The sequence below is a fragment of the Diabrotica virgifera genome, chromosome 10 (assembly GCF_917563875.1).
Source record: "Diabrotica virgifera virgifera chromosome 10, PGI_DIABVI_V3a".
NCBI lineage: Eukaryota > Metazoa > Arthropoda > Insecta > Coleoptera > Chrysomelidae > Diabrotica > Diabrotica virgifera.
In genome coordinates this window covers 20,310,366-20,333,177 of record NC_065452.1, presented here as the reverse complement: position 1 = coordinate 20,333,177, position 22,812 = coordinate 20,310,366, and the positions used below count along the sequence as shown (strand labels likewise).

The 22,812-nt window shown below is 32.8% G+C and overlaps 1 protein-coding gene across 2 annotated transcripts in view; it reads right to left on the bottom strand.

The window, feature by feature from the left end:
• LOC126878717 (uncharacterized) overlaps positions 1-22,812 on the bottom strand; it is a 534,329-nt gene that overhangs the window by 503,971 nt on the left and 7,546 nt on the right. The gene's annotated exons all lie outside the window — the stretch shown is intronic.

The following is a 22,812-nucleotide window of genomic DNA, read 5'->3' as shown; positions in this document are numbered from 1 at the left end:
AAAAATGCAGATAAATTTTATCGAATACAAGGCGGGGATTTGTTATATTTCTATTTGATATGAAAATTAAATTTTGATAATTATAAACAGAATTCAATTTAATATAAAATATTTTCAATTTTCTCAACCACGGGCATATAAATTTAGAACAACCTGTATACAACAAATTGTTATATTTAATTTTAAGAAGTGATTAAACGAAACTCGGGACAATGCGCTTAAAATAAAACTCAAGTGAAATCGATAATAGGTCATTATCGTTGTTCGCGGAAGGTTCGATCATTAGCCGATGCTAAATAAGACTTAGTGGAAATAGAGAATAGGTCATTAAATTTTGTAAATAATAGAAAGTAATTTTAGAATGGGAATTAACTATTTTTTTTTGGAAATCCATTAAGCATATTTAGAAAGATTAAAAATGGGTTTTGAGGAATACTGCGAATGAGAGTTGGGGGTGGAAGGTTGATTTGTGAATCTGGAAGGGATATTTAGAAAGTAGGTGAATGACTGAAAAGAGAGAGCAGAATGTTTTGAGCTGTCGAGAAGTGAAGTCCAGTAGTAGACGGTAGTGTACGGAGAGTGAGAAAGCCGGTGTAGTTCCGTGAGTGTGGAGTATCTATCGTGGAACGAGAGGTAGGCCAGGTTGAGAGTAAAAGAACCTCCTTGAGCCAAGAGTGTCCCGGTAGCTGATTGCAGTTTCGAAAAAAGTAGAATACAGCATCACGACAGAAGCAGGTACGAGAGCTATACGAGCTAGTTTTCAAAGGAGAACATTACTGAAAGCCAGGACGAGGTTTTGATCGCAGCCAAGGATAGCAGGAAACGGGTCTTGTGTGAAGACATCCTCAGTTCACCAGAAAAAGGTCAGTCTCATTTGTTTGGACATGAATGTATGGGTTTTTCGTATTAAATACCACATTATAAATTGAAGAACATAATAAATAATATCAGAAAAGCTTCATCAAACTTAAATAGAATTGTTGCTAATAAATCCTAATAGTTAAATGTTAATAAAAACTTTCAATTGGAAACCAAAAGGAAATAAGATTCCCATTTGTAAATGTTATGTTTAAGAAAAATAAGATCTAGCAAATATTAAGCAGTGATTGCCATTTACATAAAATAAACAATATTTTGATTATAATTGTAACCCATATGTGTGTATTATTTTACTCTTTTCTTTCCTATCCCGATTAGGAACCATTGAGAAATACTTAGAAGCCACGAGAGTAAGTAATTAATTTTATAATTCGCCCTGAGATTGAAAACATATTGATATGTGATCTGGTAAATTAATTAGATTATTATTAATACATTGATTAAATTAAATGACATATAAGAATATTATCTCATATCAATAATCAAGATCACATCAATACATATATTTATTTCTGAATAAAAACAAAAACTAGCATAAATGCCATGAAGTAAGTAGTAGGTGAATACAAAACGAGAGAAACTGAAACTAAACTAATAAAACACTTATTTTAAACATGGTATATAGACAAATAAAAAAATAAACAAGTTTCTTGTTAAACAAAGCAGCAGTGCTTTTATTCTTTCAATTTTGCTGCTAATTAAAAATTTACAATGTTTACATTCAGCTTTAAGCTTTCCTTCCGTTTCAATTTTGTTAACGTCTGCCCAACTGAAATCTAATTTTCTTCCACATCTACTGTTATTTGCCATAATTTCAGAATGATGTAATTTCACAACTCCAGAACGCCACGGCAAAACGCACTCATCAATGCATCGCACAGTTAAAATTGACAAAATTAAGAGGTTTGTGCTCTAAATAAATCCCTGAAGAAATATCGGTGATTCCCCATTATCCAGCTGTTGGCGTGGAGGCAAATGACGTAGTGCAGGTGCTGATGCACTGATGGCCAGTGATGCCAAATGTATTTATTTATGTGAAGTTGCTTTATTTTGTAAGCATATTTTGTTATTTTATTATTTTTGCAATAAAATTCATAATTTTTGTAAAACTTTTGATAGAGCAGAAACTATATATAAAATCTAAATAAAAAACTTAAAATCCCCAAAAAACCCGAAAAAAACCTAAAAAAACCCAAAAAAACCCGTGGGGTTGGGCTTTAAAAAAAACCCGGGTTTTTTCCAACCCTGTTATTAGATGTGTCAAGGGCTCATATTATACTGATGCCTCAAAATATTACAAAATTATTATTTACATTTTCACTGACTCTATTCGCGAATGCCTTAAATAACATATATCCCCCATATAGAATTCTGGCAGTGAAGAAGTGTATATGTACTTTGGCAAAATGGATTCTAGATTCCAAAATTATTCCACATCTACAGCTGATTTAGCAATGAGAGAGAGTTACAAAATTTCATTCAACAAAGATCAGTTATTTCAGTTAGACCAATCTATTTCCAAGATTTGTCAGCCAGGATATACGTTTAGGTCCACTGCCTCTCTTGCCCAGCTTTCCATTCCATCTTTCTGCTCTGTAGAGCAGGGGTTCCCAATGTTTTTTGGTCTCGGAACCCTAATTGACGATATTTTTTTTTGCGGAACCCTATTTTGATAAATAAAGAAACTACCTTGTAAAAATGTATAAACATTTTCAATTTCTTTGCAACACGAAAATGCAGTAGCTGCATAATACTCTGGTTAAATCGGAGAGTGCAGGAAGAGTCTATATCGGTTTCGGAGGTTTTTTCCTCCTCATCAGTAGTCCCATATCCTCTTTTCTCCGATTTCCCCAGGTACCATGCTTTGGGCCTTTCCGAATACTACCTTGTAGTTTAAATATTTTTCATGTGAGACTTTAAAAGAAGTAACAAATTATGAATGAAAAATAATATTGTAAGGAATACAAAATATTTATTTTACAAAGATAAATACAATTAAGTAAGTACTTAACTGTAACTATTTCAATGTGAAGAATGAAATTTTTTCACATAGTTTCTTATAATAAATAGTACTAATATTTAGGCTTAATGTCTGACAATTGAATACGAAGATTCGAAGCTGCATACAGCCTATTTCTGAACTTGTACTGTAAGCCAAGCCGCACACCAAAGAAACATGAAACGAAAAACATGAAACATGAAACGAAAAACATGTTTCATGAAAAGAAAACATTGCTAAACAAATCTCAAAGTCCGCCTACCAATGAAACGAGTGTGATTCATGCTCATGACACATTTTTATTTTCGGAGAGTTTCATAAATGGCCGGACATATATTTGTTTAGCAGTGGTTTATTTCCATGAAACGTAATTTACGTTTCATGTTTCTTTGATGTGCGGCCTGCCTTAGTCATCACAAAAGGAAGTAGAACCATCATGAGAGCTTTGTCAACGATTGCGGGGTATTCATATTTAAGTATGTACAATCCAAAAGTCATTCAGATTGGAATCTTCTAATTCAAATTTTTGTTTTAAAAAGGATGAATACTTAATCTCGAACAAATTCTCATACCTTGGCATAGTTAGCATCGATGGCTTGGTATGTTTTGTGAATGGATTCTGAACCAAGTCGATGTTCTGTAACTTCTCCGGGAAATAATCTTTCAAGGAGTTTTCGAGGTTAATTAAAATGTTTAATCTTTTTTTCCACATCTGAGGTTACTCCTAACTCATTTCCTTTCAATAAGTTATTTAAAAGAGTAACACATTTGTAATTTTTAGGTTCCACACATTCTATCCATAAGCAAATTTTGTTTTTAATATACGATATTTTGTCTTTTCCTGTAAATGGGGTTACCGTTCTTCGTTGTAGGGAGTAGCAGATTACGTTAAGTTTATCGAATATATTATCAGCTAAGTAAGCCGATATCATCAATCATTGCTTGCTCATCATGCAATAGTTCAACAAGCGTACTAACAGATACAGTAATGGGTTGTTCAGCAAAGAATATCGTAAGCTCGTTGCACAAAATTCACGAGCGCTTAGGCTGTGTACATATGCAGGCGGTTGACGCCGCGGTTAGCCGACGTTTGTACCGTACACATGACATGCCAGCGCTAGCCCTGCGTTTGTCTGGTGGGGTCCCATTCCTCCCCTAAGGCTACGGCTCCACGGGCGAGAAATTGACGCTAGCAGCAGCAGTAAAATGAACTTAAGGTTCCGCGGAACGGAATGGGAATAGCCGAACTGAACCGACTACGCAAAAGTCCTGTAGTCGGTACAGTTCGGCTATTCCTATTCCGTTCCGCGGAACCTTAAGTTCATTTTACTGCTACTGCTAGCGTCAATTTCTCGCCCGTGGAGCCGTAGCCTAAATAACTCGAATCGCCTTGCAAACGCGGCATTGGAAGTGAATACAACCGCCGCGGTTTGACGACGTTAAGCGGTTGCATATGTACGATACCATTTGTGCCTTGGTAACTTGAACCGCGGCGTTTGGGTTTTTCAGGTAAAACTAGAGATGCATCAAGTCAAACTAGTTTGATTTTACTCAACAAACTTGACTTGACTTGAAAATCAAACTTTTTGTATAAAAAAGTTTGACTTGACTTGATTTCGATATCTTTAGGTTTGACTTGAATTCAAACATATTCAAACAGTTTAAAAAGTTTGAATATTACGCAACGTGTTTATCTTCAATTTTAAATTAGACCGCCTACGCCTTTATTTGTTCAGTGGCGGATCAACGGGATCAAAACCCAATAAATGCGCCAGTTAGGATAATTATTAAGAAAGCTTAATGCATATTTATACATTAATTTTTTTAAAATTTAAACCCAACACTTGTAGCCTGTATCCGAAAAAATCTTAATTGTAGATATAAAACCATATAGACCTGGATCCCGCGTACCAAAAAAAAGTTGATTAATAGCAAGCTGAAAATTTGTTAACAGCTTAACGGTGTTTAGTCAGACAAACTTTGATGTACGGGAACACTGGAACAGAAGAAGTTTTAATTGTGGAAAACGTTAAAAATTTGGAACGTCAGACTACGTACACGTTCCATGTATTTTGTCGGACAGAACTTCCAATTAATTTGTTACCAATTAATTAAACTCGCATGCAAAAATCAGACTGGTGTTTATCACCAACTGGGCATTTTAATGAGTGGAACAAAAAGAACATGTCAAATGACAGGAATCATGTTGGTTAGTAATAGCAGTTTGATTTTTGCATGAGAGTTTAATGAAAGGGTAACATATCAATTGGATGTTCTGACCGACAAAATACATGGGACGTTTTCGTAATCTGACGTTCCAAATTTTTAAACTGTTCCACAATTAAAACTTCCCCTGTTCCAGTGTTCCCGTACATCAAAGTTTGTCCGACTAGACACCGTTAAGCTATTAACAAATTTTCAGCTTGCTATTAATCAACTTTTTTTGGTACGCGGGATCCAGGTCTAATAACCCTATGGTTAGTTTTGAATTTTAAAGAAATACCAACGAATATACAGTAATACTAACTTTTGTATTGTGGTACATATTTTCGAGTAAACTAGCACCTTGGTACCACATGTTTTTTCGAACTGGCAATAAGATAAATAAATGCCTTTTTTTAATAAAAGAAAGTCATAAAAATTCCAAATCATTTTATTTTGAGCTGTCCATTGAAAAACCAAATAGTCTTATTTTATTGTAACCCTTAAGGGCATAGGCGTAACATGTCGCTTATCAAAATGTTCAATGTGTTTTAAATGTATTAATTTTTTTCAAATCCTGAGAAAACTAATAAGAATTTTAAAAAAAATTTAAACGCAGCATGAAAGATTACATTATCTGAGGGACGAACATCCCTGAAAACTTCTATAATGTTTATATAACTAAGTTACGGGGGTGAACATAAAAAGGAAAATTTAGTGTTATTATTGATTGCAAATATTTCATTCAAAAGAAACTTTTTATTTATTCTAAGAGACTTTCGGCCCCCGATAATAACACAATCTTTCATTCTGCGTTTAAATTTTTCAAAAATACTTAATAGTTTTCTCAGGATTCGAAAAAAATAAATATCTACATTTAAAAGTTTTAAATTAAAACACATTGAAAATTTTGACTTTTATGTGGCACTCATTGTATTAATAATTTTCTTATCTTAATTGGCAACTAACATGTCTATCTCGACAAAAAAGTATATGTACTAAATAAATTATTTTTCAATTCTTTCAAACTAGTTTGACAAACAGTTTGAATTTTCAAACCTGTACGATTGACCAGTTTGACTTGACTTGAAGTATTTGTCAGAAGGATTGACTTGAGTTTGACTTGAAATCAAGTCAAACTCAAGTCAAGTTCAAACATTCAAGTCAAACTTGTGCAACTCTAGGTAAAACGCGGCGTAACCGCCTGCGTGTGTACAAAGCCTTAGTGCTCAAAAGTTGGCAGAATTAATCGAATGGGGTGACATCGAAATTGAATTGCCAGAAGTAACATAATCGCAAAAAAAAATCAATACAATCAAATAACATTATTTCGTTCGAGGGTTGGCCATATCGCATCACCTAAACCTAAAACATCTGTTGAAATGAAACACACACTAGGTATATAGTGCTGTGCCATGCAGGTGAAGTTGTGTGTACAGTGTACGCTAGGGTTTAACGTACAGGGTGATTCACGCAAGCATTGCATAGTTGTTCATAAGCTTTATTGTTAATGGAACACCCTGTATATTTTTATATTTTTAATAGGTCCTTAAAAATATGATTGAAATATTGGTATTTATTTAATAGGTCCTTAACATTGAAAGCCTCCTTGAGGCTTCCTTTTTAAGGGGTAGGTATTAAAAAAACTTCAACATTTTACTAAATTTTACTCCTTCATTGTATATGCCATAAAAGTTTGATCTTTATTTAGAATCTGTTCAATTTTCAACTCTTAAGGTTAGTAAACAATGGAAACATGATTTACAAAATGCCTCTAAAGTGACTGTTTTGGTAAGTACATTTGTTTTAATAATCGCTCTCCGGGATAAACAAATTCAATAACTTATAAACTATTTGGTCCATCGGTTTAAAATTTAGCGCACTTTAATAACTCATCAGCTGCCACAATTTTGAGTATTTAAATTACATGTTATTATGCAAAAAACAAAGTTATAGTCGGTTCGCTAAACTCAGACACAACTGGCTAGTGATTTTAGTCGGTATTTTTTTTGTTTTCGGCCAATTTTGCCAAAATTGGCAAAATTACTAACTATTTAGTAATTATTAACTATTTTGTAATTATTTTTTTGCCAATTTTACCAAATTGTCAAAATTACTTACCAAAATCACTAGCCAGTTTTGTCTGAGTTTAGCGAACCGGCTATAATAACATTTATAAATTACTGCAAAATACCGGTTTTTTTACAATTATTTCGGTCAGTTGTTTATGTATTTTAATTTGGAAACTATCAGAAGTAAAGAACTTTTATGGTCTACAACTTTTATTTGAAACATTTTTCTCTAAAACGCATAAGAAAATTTTAGAGGCAAAAACTATTTTTTACTTTAAGATTGTAAAAAAAGTTCTCATCAGTTATCCCTCACAGGACCTATTTTACCACTAGGCCCGTGAGGCACCTGCCTCGGGCCCGCATTTTAGTGGGGCCCGGAAAGATCATAAAAAAAAATTATTGCTATCGATGTTGATGATTTAGTGGAAGAAGTGGCACGTTTTAAAGAACTTTGCAGCACATCTAATATCTTACAAAATCCGCAAAGTATGATGACCTTTTTGATTGAAAATAGCATCATATATACGTTTACAAATGTAGAAACGTTGCTTAAAATTTATTTAACTATACCCATTAGTAATGATGGGTACAAACAATTTATACAAATGTAATAGGTGATAAATTTGGTGAAATAAAAATAAGAAGAAAAAAATTTTAAAAGTGAAAGTTTTCAACCTAATAAAATAAAATATTTAAAATAATATCAAATTGAAAACTTATTGGACCATTTTCCTGGTAACACCTCCACGGCTTCTAAAAATTGCAAGCCAGATGGATGCTGAAGCAAAGAAGACAAGGGAATTCTAGAATTTACAATTCCTTCATAAATAAAAAAAATATTGCCAACATAATAGAGTAAAAAATTTTTAACACAAAATCTTTGTAGAAAATAAAAAATACTGCTCCTAAAGAAACAAGAGAAGTTCAAGAAATATAGAAAAAAATGTCTGCCAAATGCTGATAATTCCAGTTCAAGTGTACATATCTGCTTTTGGCATGCGCAATATTTTATGACTTACAACTGACAAGGGACATATCAGCTTTTGGCAAACGTTGGTCATGTGGACATATCAAGATTAAAAAATGGAGAGTAAAATACATTTCACAGTACATTGGCCATATCTGCTTTGGGCAGATGGAGCATATAATCACACACTATCAATTGGCATAAAAAACTGCAAATCACAAAAAGTGGACATATCAGCTTTTGGCAAACGGCCATAGAATTATAATAAGTTTGTTCCTACAGAAGTTCCCAACTGTCACCGACTGTCAGACGCATGCGCAATAATAATTTCGCCGTTCCAATAGGGCTTTTCATTCACAGTCATTTGTTTCGAGCTTCTGTCATGTGTCACATAATATTAATATATCTACGTCATACGTTATTGATATATACCAATGATACAAACCAAAGAAGTATGGCGTAGATATATTAATATTATGTGACACATGACAGAAGCTCGAAACAAATGACAGTCGATGAAAAGCCCTATAAGAGTTTCTCTGATTACTAGTCAACAAAGTACACTGTTCCATGAAATATTTAATCAGTTTGAGATTAGTTTCTGACAGTTTGAAAAGTTTCCGAACTTTTTGCAAACTGGTAATCACGGACATGCGCAATTAGTCTAATTTTGATTCACTCACATGCCCACACTAAATAACTATTTATATTTATATCAAATAGGTACCTTTACCTTTGTTTTGGTTATTTTGTTGATTTAAGTACATACATATTGTATTTTAGTGTTTTATACTTTTGTTATAATTTATGAAACAATGATTGACAGCAAATACTATGGACTGTCAATAGTATTTGTTAAAGGTGTGCTCGTTGCTCGTGTTGTGGTGTAAAGTAGTAAGGTTAAAGTTTTTGTTTCCCTCGTTTTCCAGAATGCTTTGTTCTTCTTTCTTTTCTTTTCTCTGGGCACTGCTCTTAGGCAACTTGCCAGCTCGGTAGAATATTGTTCCAACAAAAATCACAAACTAGTTCGCGGCTGGTTGAATTCGCACATGCGTATTGTGCAGCAGTCAGAAACTGTCATGAACTAGTTTGTGATTCTTTGTAGGAACAAACCTATTTTAGTTGCAGGTAATTTCTGTATGTATTTTAAATATGTTGTTTAATTAAATTTTTTTATTGTTATCTATATAATGTACCAATAATGTACTATATACCTATTCAATTTGTACTCATGTTTAAAAATTTATATTTAAACCTTTAAACAATGTTTAATTGTTTAAATATAAATTTTATTTATTGTTAATACAAATTTAAAATTTTGGTGCAACTATATATTTATTTTAGAGAGGGTCTAGGAACTAGAGAAGCATTATTCGGAGTCAATGTTCTGACTCTGACACAACGATGTCTGGATATGAATCAGGACATATATGCTTGCTTCATAGATTTTAAAAAAGCTTTTGACAGAGTTCAACATGAAAAGCTTTTAAGTATTCTTAAGACCAAAAACATAGATAGTAGAGATTTACAAATTATATCGAATCTGTATCAAAATCAGAAAGCAAAAATAAGAGTCGAAGGAGAACTGACAGAGGAAGTAAGTATACTTAGAGGAGTTTGACAAGGGTGCATACTTTCACCACTCTTATTCAACGTCTACAGTGAAGTGATATTTCAAGAAGCTTTATTGGATATTGTGAAAGGTATTTTGGTCAACGGAAATAGCATTAATAATATTAGATATGCGGACGATACGGTCATATTTGCAAGTGTCATGGAAGATCTACAGTACATAATACAACATGTATACAATGCATGTGAAAGGTACGGACTGCAAATGAATCTCAAGAAAACGAAATCAATGATATTCTCAAAAAAAACACAAAATGTAGATAACCTGATCATCAATAATACAACGATCGAAAGAGTAACATATAAATAACAGATAAATAAATATTTAGGAACGTGGTTAACCGAAGATGGAGATCAAACAAAAGAAATCAGATCTAGAATAGAAATGACAAGAAACACGTTCATAAAATTGAAGAACTTACCTTGCAACCGTAACCTTAATCTAGAGATCCGCACAAGAATGCTACGTTGTTACGTCTTTTCTACTTTATTATACGGCATGGAAGCGTGGACAATAAAACAGTCTGAAATCAAAAAATTAAACTCCTTTGAGATGTGGTGCTACAGGAGAATCCACAGAATATCGTGGACTGAAAAAGTAACTAATATAGAGGTGTTACAAAGAATGAAGAAATAATGTGAAGTCATAAAAACTGTTAAAATTAGAAAGATTCAATATATGGGTCATATAATGAGGGGCGAGAAGTACGTATTGCTTAGGTTAATTATGCAAAGGAAGATACAAGGGAAGAGAAACCCAGGACGACGCAAAATATCCTGGCTAAGAAATTTGAGAGAGTGGTTCGGTTGCAGCTCATTAGAATTGTTCAGAACTGCGGCTAATAAAGTTAAAATAGCGATGATGATTTCCAACCTCCGATAGGGGAAGGAACCTGAAGAAGAAGATATATTTATATTAAATAATTATTAAAGTCATTATTATTATTATTAAATTATATTTAGGGACCCGAAAATTGTGTAGCGCCTCGGGCCTGATTTGAAGAAAAATAGGCTCTGATCCCTCATATACCTTTAAGGCTCGCTTTCACGCTACGTCTTATTGTACGTTTTGTGTGATTCTATACAATAAAATGTGCGTAATGGGACGTTTCATCGCCGCCGTTTCGATGCCGCCGGTTCATCGCCAGTCCATTTCATCGCCGTCCGTTTCATCGCCGGCCGTTTCATCGCCAGTTGATTTTGTATTATGGGAGATGACACGACACGACGTTTAATTCAGTTCAAAACTTATGACAAATACAAAGATAAAAAATATTATTATATTAATTTACTGTTCTATTTCTACTTCCCCTAAATTTGATACTAAATCATATTAAATTTGTAGTGGTTAATTATATTTTATATTATAAAAGTTTAAAAGTCTGTTAAAAGATTAAGTATGGCAACGGGAATGGTCATATCTCGCATTTCCTAGAATTCCTCATTAATATTAAAAATAAATAATAAATTTAATGTTACTGTCGAAAATTGGTAGAAAATTCGGAAATATATCAGTTAACGATTAACTGACTGGCGATGAACCGGCCTGCGATGAATCGGTCGGCGATGAACTGGCGGCATCGAAACGGCGGCGATGAAACGTCCTAGATCCTAAAATGTGGCGTGTAAACAGCAAAACGTACGTTTGGTCGAATCGAAAAATGTATAGGATTTTGTCCTATCACACAAAACGTACAATAAGACGTAGCGTAAAAACAGCAAAACGTACGTCTTGTCAAATCGAAAAAATTAAATCCACGTATTGATGATCCATGATTTGTATGACCCACAAAACGTACAAGAAAACGTAGCGTGAAAACGGGCCTTTAGAACCTTCACATATCTGTATAAGATTTTAACGTGAAATCCATGATTTTATCACAGATAGACTGGTGTATTAGTGCAACAAACTTTTAATACCGCGCGCTTAAATTTGTTAATACGTAAACAATACAATAATCTCAACTTGATGCCGCAACGAGCTATTCAACCGACCGTTAACATAGAATTGCTTCGTGAACATACATTTTAGTATTAAAATAGGTAATTTCTCGTCACACTGAACAGATTATTATTTTATCGTTTTGTAGTATGTTTTATAATATAGGATATTTATTTAATGATTTACAGAACAGTAGCCCGCTTAGAATAGACAGCAGATATATTACCTTTTACCTTAATAAAAGAAACTATGAACCAAGCTACAGCTTACATATTACCTAAATGAAAATGAATACACGAACCCTGTACCATTAAACAGGGGAGTCAAACAGGGAGACACTCTATCACGCAAACTGTTCACCTTAGTTTTGGAGGACGTTTTTAAAAACCAAATTGGAAATATAAGGGAATAAACATCAATGACCGCTACCTCAGTAATCTACTATGACATGACAATGCGGATGACATAATTTTGATAGCGCTGTTGACCTACAAGAACTGCAAACCATGCTTTTAGAACTATGTACATTGTACATACCGAATCTTCTAAAGTAGGACTGAAAATGAATTTAAACAAAACAAAAGTCATGCACTCCGAAGAAACCGTGACAATAATAAACGACAGTTATACAAAAAGTTGAAGAATATAATATACAGGGTGTCCCGAAAAGATTGGTCATAAATTATACCACATATTCTGAGGTCAAAAATAGTTTGATTGAACCTAACTTACCTTAGTACAAATGTGCTCATAAAAAAAGTTACAACCCTTTGAAGTTACAAAATGAAAATCGATTTTTTTCAATATATCGAAAACTATTAGATATTTTTTATTGAAAATGGACATGTATCATTCTTATGGCAGGAATATCTTAAAACAAAATTATAGTGAAATTTGTCCACCCCATAAAAAAATTATGGGGATTTTGTTCCCTTCAACCCCCCCAAACTTTTGTGTACGTTTCAATTAATTCATTATTGTGGTACCATTAGTCAAACACAACGTTTTTAAAACTTTTTTGCCTCTTAGTATTTTTTCGATAAGCCAGATTTTATCGAGATGCGGCTTCTTTTTTAATATATTTACGTAAAAAATGTATGGGGTTTTGTTCCTTTAAACCCCCCAAATGTTTGTGTACGTTCCAATTAAACTATTATTTTGGTACCATTAGTTAAACACAGTGTTTTTAAAACTTTTGCCTCTTAGTCTTTTTTCCATACGTCACCTTTTATCGAGATGTAGCTTCTTTTTCAAAATATACCTAAAAATGTAAATTATAAATAAATTTTCAGATTATTAACAGGTCTCCATAATCGTATTTAACCATATACAAATATGTGGTGGATTCGACAAATATTCAAAATATTTCGATAAACACTGGCTTATCGAAAAAGTACTAAGAGGCAAAAAAGTTTTAAAAACATTGTGTTTAACTAATGGTGTCACAATAATAATTTAATTGAAACGTACACAAAAGTTTGGGGGGTTTAAAGGAACCAAACCCCCATAAAATTTTTATGGGGTGCACAAATTTCACTTTAATTTTTTTTTAAGATGATGCTGACATAAAAATGCCCCATGTCCATTTTCAATAAAAAATCTCTGAGAGTTTTCGATATATGAAAAAAAATCGATTTTCATTTTGTAACTTCAAAGGGCTGTAACTTTTTTTGTGTGCACTATTGTATATAGATAAGTGAGGTTCAATCAACCTATTTTTGACCCAGAATCTGTGGTATGATTTATGACCAATCTTTTCGGTACACCCTGTATAAATACCAATAATCTGGGGTGTAACGTCCACTCTACATACGAACCCACGGTAAATCATCGGAAACTACTTTTGTGGATCCACAGCGTAGTGCTGCAGCATTCGGCAAACTGAACTATATACTCAGAAATCAACAAATTCAACTACATCTTAGATCTAATGTTTTTGATGCAGGCATTATTCCGATAACATATGGGGCACAAACATGGACAATTACAAAAAAGAATATTTTATGAAGATACTCAGTCACTCAACACGCGATGAAAACAGCAATGCTAGGCATATCACTTACGGACAGGAAAACAAACACATGATAAGACAGAAAACCAAAGTCACCGATGTGGTACAAAAATCATTAAAATTGAAATGGGACAGGGTTGTTTCGTTTTAAACATTTTGTTTTAAACATCTGTTTTAAACATGTTTTATTTTAAACATGTGTATGTGTTTAAAACAGTTTAAAACTTGTTTAAAACACTTAAATTAAACAAGCGTTTTTTTTTATCATTGTCTTGATTAAAATAATAAATAAATAGGAAAAAAATTCTCAAATACAATATAAAAATTTTTGAACATACATATTATTTATTTATTAATAACCGGAACTTAACAAAAATTGGAAAACTTAAAACATTTTGCATACAAGAGTTAATAAATTTCTCAAAACTGTTAAAGTCTCACAGTAATCTTGTAATCTAAAATTCTTCTTCTTCAGGTTCCTTCCCCTATCGGAGGTTGGAAATCATCACCGCTATTTTAATTTTATTGGCCGCACTTCTGAATAATTCTAATGAGCTGCAACCGAACCACTCTCTCAAATTTCTTAGCCAGGATATTTTGCGTCGTCCTGGGTTTCTCTTCCCTTGTATCTTCCCTTGCATAATTAACCTAACTAATACGTACTTCTCGCCCCTCATTATATGACCCAGATATTGAATCTTTCTAATTTTAACAGTTTTTATGACTTCACATTCTTTCTTCATTCTTTGTAACACCTCTATATTAGTTACTTTTTCAGTCCACGATATTCTGTGGATTCTCCTGTAGCACCACATCTCAAAGGAGTTTAATTTTTTGATTTCAGACTGTAATATTGTCCACGCTTCCATGCCGTATAGTAAAGTAGAAAAAACGTAACAACGTAGCATTCTTGTGCGGATCTCTAGATTAAGGTTACGGTTGCAAAGTAAGTTCTTCAATTTTATGAACGTGTTTTTTGCCATTTCTATTCTAGATCTTATTTTTTTTGTTTGATCTCCATCTTCGGTTAGCCACGTTCCTAAATATTTATAATGTTGTTACTCTTTCGATCGTTGTATTATTGATGATCAGGTTATCTACATTTTGTGGTTTTTTTTTTGAGAATATCATTGATTTCGTTTTCTTGAGATTCATTTGCAGTCCTTACCTTTCACATGCATTGTATACATGTTGTATTATGTACTGTAAATCTTCCATGTCACTTGCAAATATGACCGTATCGTCCGCATATCTAATGTTATTAATGCTATTTCCATTGACCAAAATACCTTCCACAATATCCAATAAAGCTTCTTGAAATATCACTTCACTGTAGACGTTGAATAAGAGTGGTGAAAGTATGCACCCTTGTCGAACTCCTCTAAGTATACTTACTTCCTCTATCAGTTCTCCTTCGACTCTTACTCTTGCTTTCTGGTTTTGATACAGATTCGATATAATTTGTAGATCTCTACTATCTATGTTTTTGGTCTTAAGAATACTTAAAAGCTTTTCATGTTGAACTCTGTCAAAAGCTTTTTTAAAATCTATGAAGCAAGCATATATTATGTCCTGATTCATATCCAGACATCGTTGTGTCAGAGTCAGAACATTGACTCCGAATAATGCTTCTCTAGTTCCTAGACCCTTTCTAAAACCCATCTGTGAATCACTTATTTCTTGTTCTAATTTTACGTGGATTCTGTTATGTATGATTTTAAGGAAGGTTTTCAATGTGTGGCTCATTAATGCAATTGTCCGATAGTCATTGCAATCTTTAGCATTTGTGATTTTTGGAATCGTTACAAAAGTTGAGAGAAGCCATTCTTTGGGTATGTGTCCCGTCTTGTATATGAAGTTAAAAAGGTCTACCAAGACATCAATATTATCTTCATCAATTATATCTTCAATAGTTCAATTGGTATTTCATCGGGTCCTGGAGCTTTTCTACCTTTTGTGTTTTGGTAATCTAAAATTACCAATCTGATATTGCATCAATCACGTCATCATTGATGCAATTAAGCTCTTTAAAAATTGAAACCAACTTTGCAGCTTTGATATTATTGCCTAGCCGATTACGTAGTTGGGAATGACAAACCGTATGTTGAGGAGAAGAGTATTTCTATGTTGTCTGACAATGCATTACCTGTGTGGAGCTGTTGAGCAAGTTCCAATGCTGTAGTATTTATATTTTTTTATAGAACGCCACCAAGTATCTGCTACATATTACATTCTCAATTAAATTAATGTTTAGAAAACATATATGGTTTAAAGTTTAAAGGGTACACACTTTGCCTGGTAATAATTAATAATAATTGACAATGCTCCTGGATGAAAATTTATAATGGATGGATGGTAAGTTTATGTCCACTAAAGCGCGTATCAAGCAAATTTGCCAAAAAATAAGCTGGGGTCAAAGCCATTTCCATACGCTCCTTCGTATCATGTATAAAAATTCGCCATTTGCATGTTGCAAAAAAGTACTAAACACCACAAAATAACTTACAGTACGCGTTCTTGCAATAATAGCTAACTGGCAATGCGAATTTATAAATAGTAAGTCTGGGGTTCCCCCAGGCGATAGCTCCTAATTGCAATTGGTTTTCTTATCTCTATTATAAAGAAAAGTTAAAATCAAATTTATTAATATTATGTTTAAGAAAATATGGTTTAATTAAACAATGTTTTTTCTAAGTTTTATTTGTTCAAAACATACAATTTAAAATAAAACAGGCATGTTTAAAACAAAAAAAAGAATGTGTGTGTACTTTGTACGCACGTAAGAAGTTATACTTGTATTATAATATAATTTCAACGAATTAAATATCCCTACTTAACAAATACAGTATAAAAAATTAACAATAATTACCAAAAATGAACCAAAACTTAACAATGCCAAATATTAAAAAAAAAAGAAAAAAGTATGAATCGTCCGGGATTTGAACCCGCAATCTCGCGATTTTTTTATCTCTGGTCAAATGCTCTACCAACAAGGCCATCAAGCCGCATGCTAGTTACCTTTCAGATATACATAATTATACATCACGGTGACAAGTGAAATATAAAAATAGATGTTTTATTATTTTACGCCCAAGGAAGACAAATCCAAAGACACAAAATTATAATAAAAAACCTTTTAAACCCCCTTTTTCAAATTGCGCAAGTTATATTATTAATATTAATGTTAATAAATGAAATATAAATATTTTGACGTTTCACAATTTGACAATTCACTTTTAACTGCAGTGCCTTAAAAATTTTAAAGCACTAGTGCCTTAAAGTAGCATTTTTAACGCTCCTATGGAGTCCTAAAAATTGCATTTTTAACACGTTTGTAGAAAAATATATTTAAAAACACTAATATATTCTTTCCACACCTTTTCTGGACTGATACATACATAAATTAAAACATTTTGAAGTATAACTTCAAAAATATAATATGAAAACTATTTAAAAAGGCAGTATAACTATTAACTAACCTTTGTTGTTTCTCTTCCCACAAATTTTAAAACGCAACAACCATACATAACCAAACCGTCAACCGTCCAAACCACAGCTGCGCTACAGCTGTCATATTGGATAATTTTTGACATGTCATTTGAACATCCAATCAGAACAAAGTTATAATGCGCATGCGCCCGGATCGTAGGTTTTAACATATAAAAATTCACCCTCATATCGCGCGTAAAGAAGTATAACTTCAAAAAAATGTTAAAAATAAAAAAACATATGTTTTAAACATGTTTTATTTGTTTAAAACGTAAAATTTAAAAACAAAATAAAACATGTTTAAAACAAAAAAAAAACGTTTAAAACAAAAAAAAATGTGTTTTGTATAAAATTAAAAAAACCATGTTTTTTTTTTTCAAGTCTGAATGGGAATACCTACGCTGGACATGTAGCTAGAGCGATCTTAACAAATGGCACAGAACAATTCTAACCTGGAGACCATACCAACACAAAAGACCCAGAGGCAGGCCTTCTATGAGATGGACAGATGATCTGAAACGGACTGCCGGGAAAAATTGGTTACAAGTAGCGTACAATAAAAAACAATAGATGGGAAAACTTGAAGAGGCTTATGTTCAGATGTGGACGTGAATGGCTAGACGAAGAAGAAGAAGAAGAAGAAGAAGCCCGCTTAGAGACGTCTTTGCACATTTTTGCTACAAATATAAATGAATAACATAGCTTCAAAAGGTATGCATCACCTAAAATTATGCTCATTTTCATAGTTGATTTTTTCGTGGACAGATTAAAGGATTCCGCTATTTTTTTGTTATTATTTTGGATTTTTCTGTGGTATTTCACAGTTGGGCTAAGGTTTACTCATACTTCTTTTTGTACTTATACCGGGTGAAAGAAAATAAATGTTTTTCTTATGTTTAAGTTTCAGACACCCTGTAGGTAGGAAAAGGTACAAAGGTATACATCTAAATTATGTTGTAGTCTCATATTTTATGAGACACTTATATATAAAACACTGAAAACGTTTGTTTTCTATACTTCCACAAAATTTATTACAACTATGTGACTACAGCTGTTTCGGCAGAGTGCCTTTCTCAAATAATCTAAATTACTATGGGTTTGCATTTTTTAAAGTCTTTAACTGAAGAGGTTGAGGAGTGGGGAGCTGTTTGTCACGAGTTGGTCATTCAGAATTATATCTGTATTTTTCAATTTATTAATTTCCATAGATTCTAATAAATATAACTTAAGGCCTTTATTTTGAATATGCAGAATTTGAAACTGTTCATTAAAAGAATGATTATGATCTAGAAGGTGAAGTGCGTATGTAGAAGTGTCTGTTTTTCTATTGTTGAAAGCCCTTTTGTGTTGAATTTAGCTAAAACTTTTTAACAATAATAAATAATAACAGTTAGCAAAATTTGAAAAACAGAAAGTAACATAACGTAAATTAATAACACTAATATTGTTCCGCTTATTCTAGGGGTCGACAAGACAAGAATTTTTGTCTTGACAACAACTTCTTGTCTTGTCTTGAGAAAAATAAAGAAATCTTAAAAAATCTTGTCTTGACGTTTTCTTCACACCTTATATCTTGTCTTGATTCAAGAAATTTCAAGATCTTGAAATTTCTTGATTACCCGGTCCGGTGATTCACCGGCAACCTTTTTATTGCGTTGCGTGGTAACACGGCCTGCACTGGCACTTGGAGGAATACCCGATCTGCATTTGTTTCCTGACGAACGCAAAATTGATGTGTAGTTGCATGCTTAAAATAAGCATTTTGTATGTTTCGGGGAAAAATACGTACGTTTTGTAAGGGGAAAAATATTGCACACTCCCATTGGTGGTAACTGGAGTAAGCTTACTTTTAGACGAACTGGAAATATTGGGCTCATGAATTTGATAATAAAATTGATAGAGGCGCAACCGATGAAACATAACAAAACTGATTGGATATACTGTATAGTTCTTATTTTGGATCCTCGGCACAAAGTAGTGGCATTTTCCTCTTCATCTTGGGGAAAGCTTCTACAATCAGAAGCAGTACAAAAATTTGAAGAAATATTTAAAGATAACTACTTTAATAAATCATAGAATTACCTAGAGAATCCAACACCAGACCAATACAGAATCCAATACAGAATCCAATACAGAAGTCCAATACCACTTAGTCTGAAAAAAGAAGATAACGAATTTTATTTAGATGTTACTTACCTTTTTAAGAAAGCTGATAATGATAAAATGATAACTTACAATGTTGGAAGTATGAGACTGAAAAATAAATAAATGAGCCTAGGTCAGAAGATTCTGAGAATATACTTGATTGGTGGAGAAGACACGAAAATATCTACCCGTTATTATCGAAAATGGCCAAGGATTTTCTCGAAACGCCAGCAACATCTGTATCTGCGGAAAGCCTATTTTCAAGCGCAGCTTTAACAATAACAAAGCCAAGAAATCGGCTAGGCGTTGACTCCATGAGAAGTGTTATCTGCCTTAATTTATGGCTTATAATCAATTCCGATTTAAAAATGTGTTAAAAAATTTGTTATTTGACATAAAATATAGTTTGCAATTTATTTTCAACAGGATGAGGTACCTAAGTATAAGTCATTATTATTTTTAATTTACATTTTGTGTAAATCGTCTTAGCAAAAAAAATTGTTCAACGAATTAAAATATGTTATGTTATATTAAAATAATGTTATCTTTTTCACAAATAAATACGTTTTAGAGTTTTCATTATTAGTCAAGATATTTCAAGATTTCTTGTTTTCTTGACAAAAAATCTTGGTATTGACACACAATTTCTTGTCTTGTCTTGAAATCGAAAATTACTTCTTGTCTTGATCTTATCAAGACAAGATCAAGACAAGATCTTGAAATTTTCAAGAAGTTGGCGACCCCTAGCTTATTCTAATAGCAGCTTCACTTCGCATCGCCTAGGCATGCTGGATACTAAAAGCAGGCTATTTGATTTTGGTCTATGGAGTTTCAGACAGCAGTAACCATAATTTCTATATCTTGCAGGGAAACAGAAAGGGGGAAGTCTTAATTGTCTACCGACAATGTCCTATAAGGCCATACGTGATCAATAGGAGTCATGTCGAGACTGTGAGGGTGCTAGTGTTGCCCAAAATCGGTCTTGGTCTTGCAGTCTTGGTCTTGTTCTTGCGTTTTAGCAAGACCAAGACCAAGACCGCCTTATTTTAGCAAGACCAAGACTGACCTTGCAAGACTTGAGCAAGAACAAGACTAAGCCTGCGAGACTCTTGCGTCTTGCAGTTAGGACTGAGTGTTGTTTTATGGAATAATACAGGGTGTAACAAAAATACAGGTCATAAATTTAATCACATATTCTGGGACCAAAAATAGTTCCACTGAACCTAACTTACCTTAGTACAAATGTGCACATAAAAAAAGTTACAGCCCTTTGAAGTTACAAAATGAAAATCGATTTTTTCCAATATATCGAAAACTATTGGAGATTTTTTATTGAAAATGAACATGTGAATATTCACCTAATATATTGTTTTTTTCTCTATGTTTTGTTGTATTTTTTCAATTCTAAATCATTTCAATTCAAAATTAAAACAATTTGATCAATTTTCAAAGTATCAAAATATCACAAGTTTAATCCGTTTAGTTAGTCGATCTTCGTAAATAATGACACATAGTGTCCGTGGCTAAGCGGAGAAGGCGAATGAATTCCAATACCAACCGCTCTTATCAGCGCTGGTTCGAGTCCCAGTAGAAACTTTCTTTTTTGTTTTTTTTTTAATACATTTTATGATTGTAAGTATATTTATTATATAATTGTATTTTCAGAAAATACGTATTTAGTTAAAAAAAATTTCGACAATTAATGTTCAGACATCATTTGTGGCTTGTTTAATGTGTTTGTGTGTGTTTTATTCTTTTATTTTAATTTTTGGCACTGTTCTAATAAAAATGTTTGAGAAGTAGTAAGTATAAACGAGTTTAATATTTAAACAAAATATAAATAAAAAGTATATTAATTTCGTTTAAATCATATAATAGAAGTATAACTTCTTACGTGCGTACAAAGTACACACACATTCTTTGTTATTGCAGATTTGGATTCCTTACGTAAAAATAAATTGGAACGCAAAAATTGGAAATGGAAAATGAATTTAAAAAAGTGGATTAAAAAGGAATTTTTTCAAAAGAGGATTCAAATTTACCGTACAGTAATGCTAGTTTGTAACTGGTCCAACATCCGCCAAGTTTACTCCTCTGTTATGAAATTTTGACACTACTGGCATTTCATAGGTTAATTAAGTTATATCGGCGATTTTTGTGTTTTCTGTGCTATTTTTAATTTTTAGATTTTTAGTCTACTTTTATATAAAAAACAGTACTTAGTTGTTTTTGGGACCCTTTAGCGACGTATTAGTTTAATATAATTTGTATGGATTACGGTCGAAGGCCGATATGGTCAACCAAAAAAGAAGATGTACAGACTGACTCCCGTGGGACAAGATAGCCCAGTTAGTTAGAGTACAGGCAGGGATAGTTTAGATCGTGGGTACAAACCCACCTAATGTGAGTTGCTTATTAATTAATATCAATATGCTAGTGGGTAACTGCGAGACTTGCAAGACTCTTGCTGCAAGACCAAGACCAAGACTGGGAGTGCAATACCAAGACCAGGTGTACTGGTGCAAGACCAAGACCAAGACTGTCCAAGTCTCGTCTTGGTCTTGCATTTGGGCAACACTAGAGGGTGCCAATTTAATATCTGAATCTTTACTTCGCTTAAATATGGGGCAACGACATGCGATATGCGATACGTGACGAGGCCATGTTTTATCATACACTAAACTAAAATTATTTTCTATATACAGTGCGAAAGGAACAAAGTGTTCAACGAAAGAAAATCTGTGTAATGTAATTCTCGTTATTTAAACAGTCTCCACGTAAAGATACCAAATCTGTAGTTACTCTCAAGAAAATTCCATTCCCAAACGTCACAGAGCCTCCATTAAACAATCTCGTCTCTCTTACATAATATATTGTGCTGTGCAGACCGGTCACCTGGTCGACCAATAACTCTTATAGGTGTCGAACAATAATTAGTGAGAACTGTTTACGTTATGTGCCTTTCTCTTTTTATTTAAAGTTTTGTTAACTGTTTTATTTTTATTGTTTTGTTTCAGTTAAAACACATGTTAAAGAATAAAACCGTCTATTTTCTTTGTTTCTAAAGATATCAGGGACAATCAAAAACAAAAAGTTCACAAAACATAAGACTACAATACGATTTGGATGTATACCCACACTTGTCCACCTACAGGGTGTCTCTCTCAAATATAACATACGAAAAACATTTCTTTTCTTCCACCCGGTATATATCAAAAAAGAAGTTTGAGTAAACTTTTACCCAACTGTGTAAATACCAAAGAAAAATCTAAAATAATAAAAAAAAATTAACATAATCCGTTAATCTGTTCACGAAAAAATCAACTATGAAAATGAGCTTAATTTTAGGTGATGCATAACTTTTGAAACTATGGAGTTATTAAAATGTCGATTAGGTAAGCTTTTTCTCAAATTGTTATTTAAGCTAAATTATTAAGGGCACAATTTTCTCTAAATCTATAACCATCAACTACT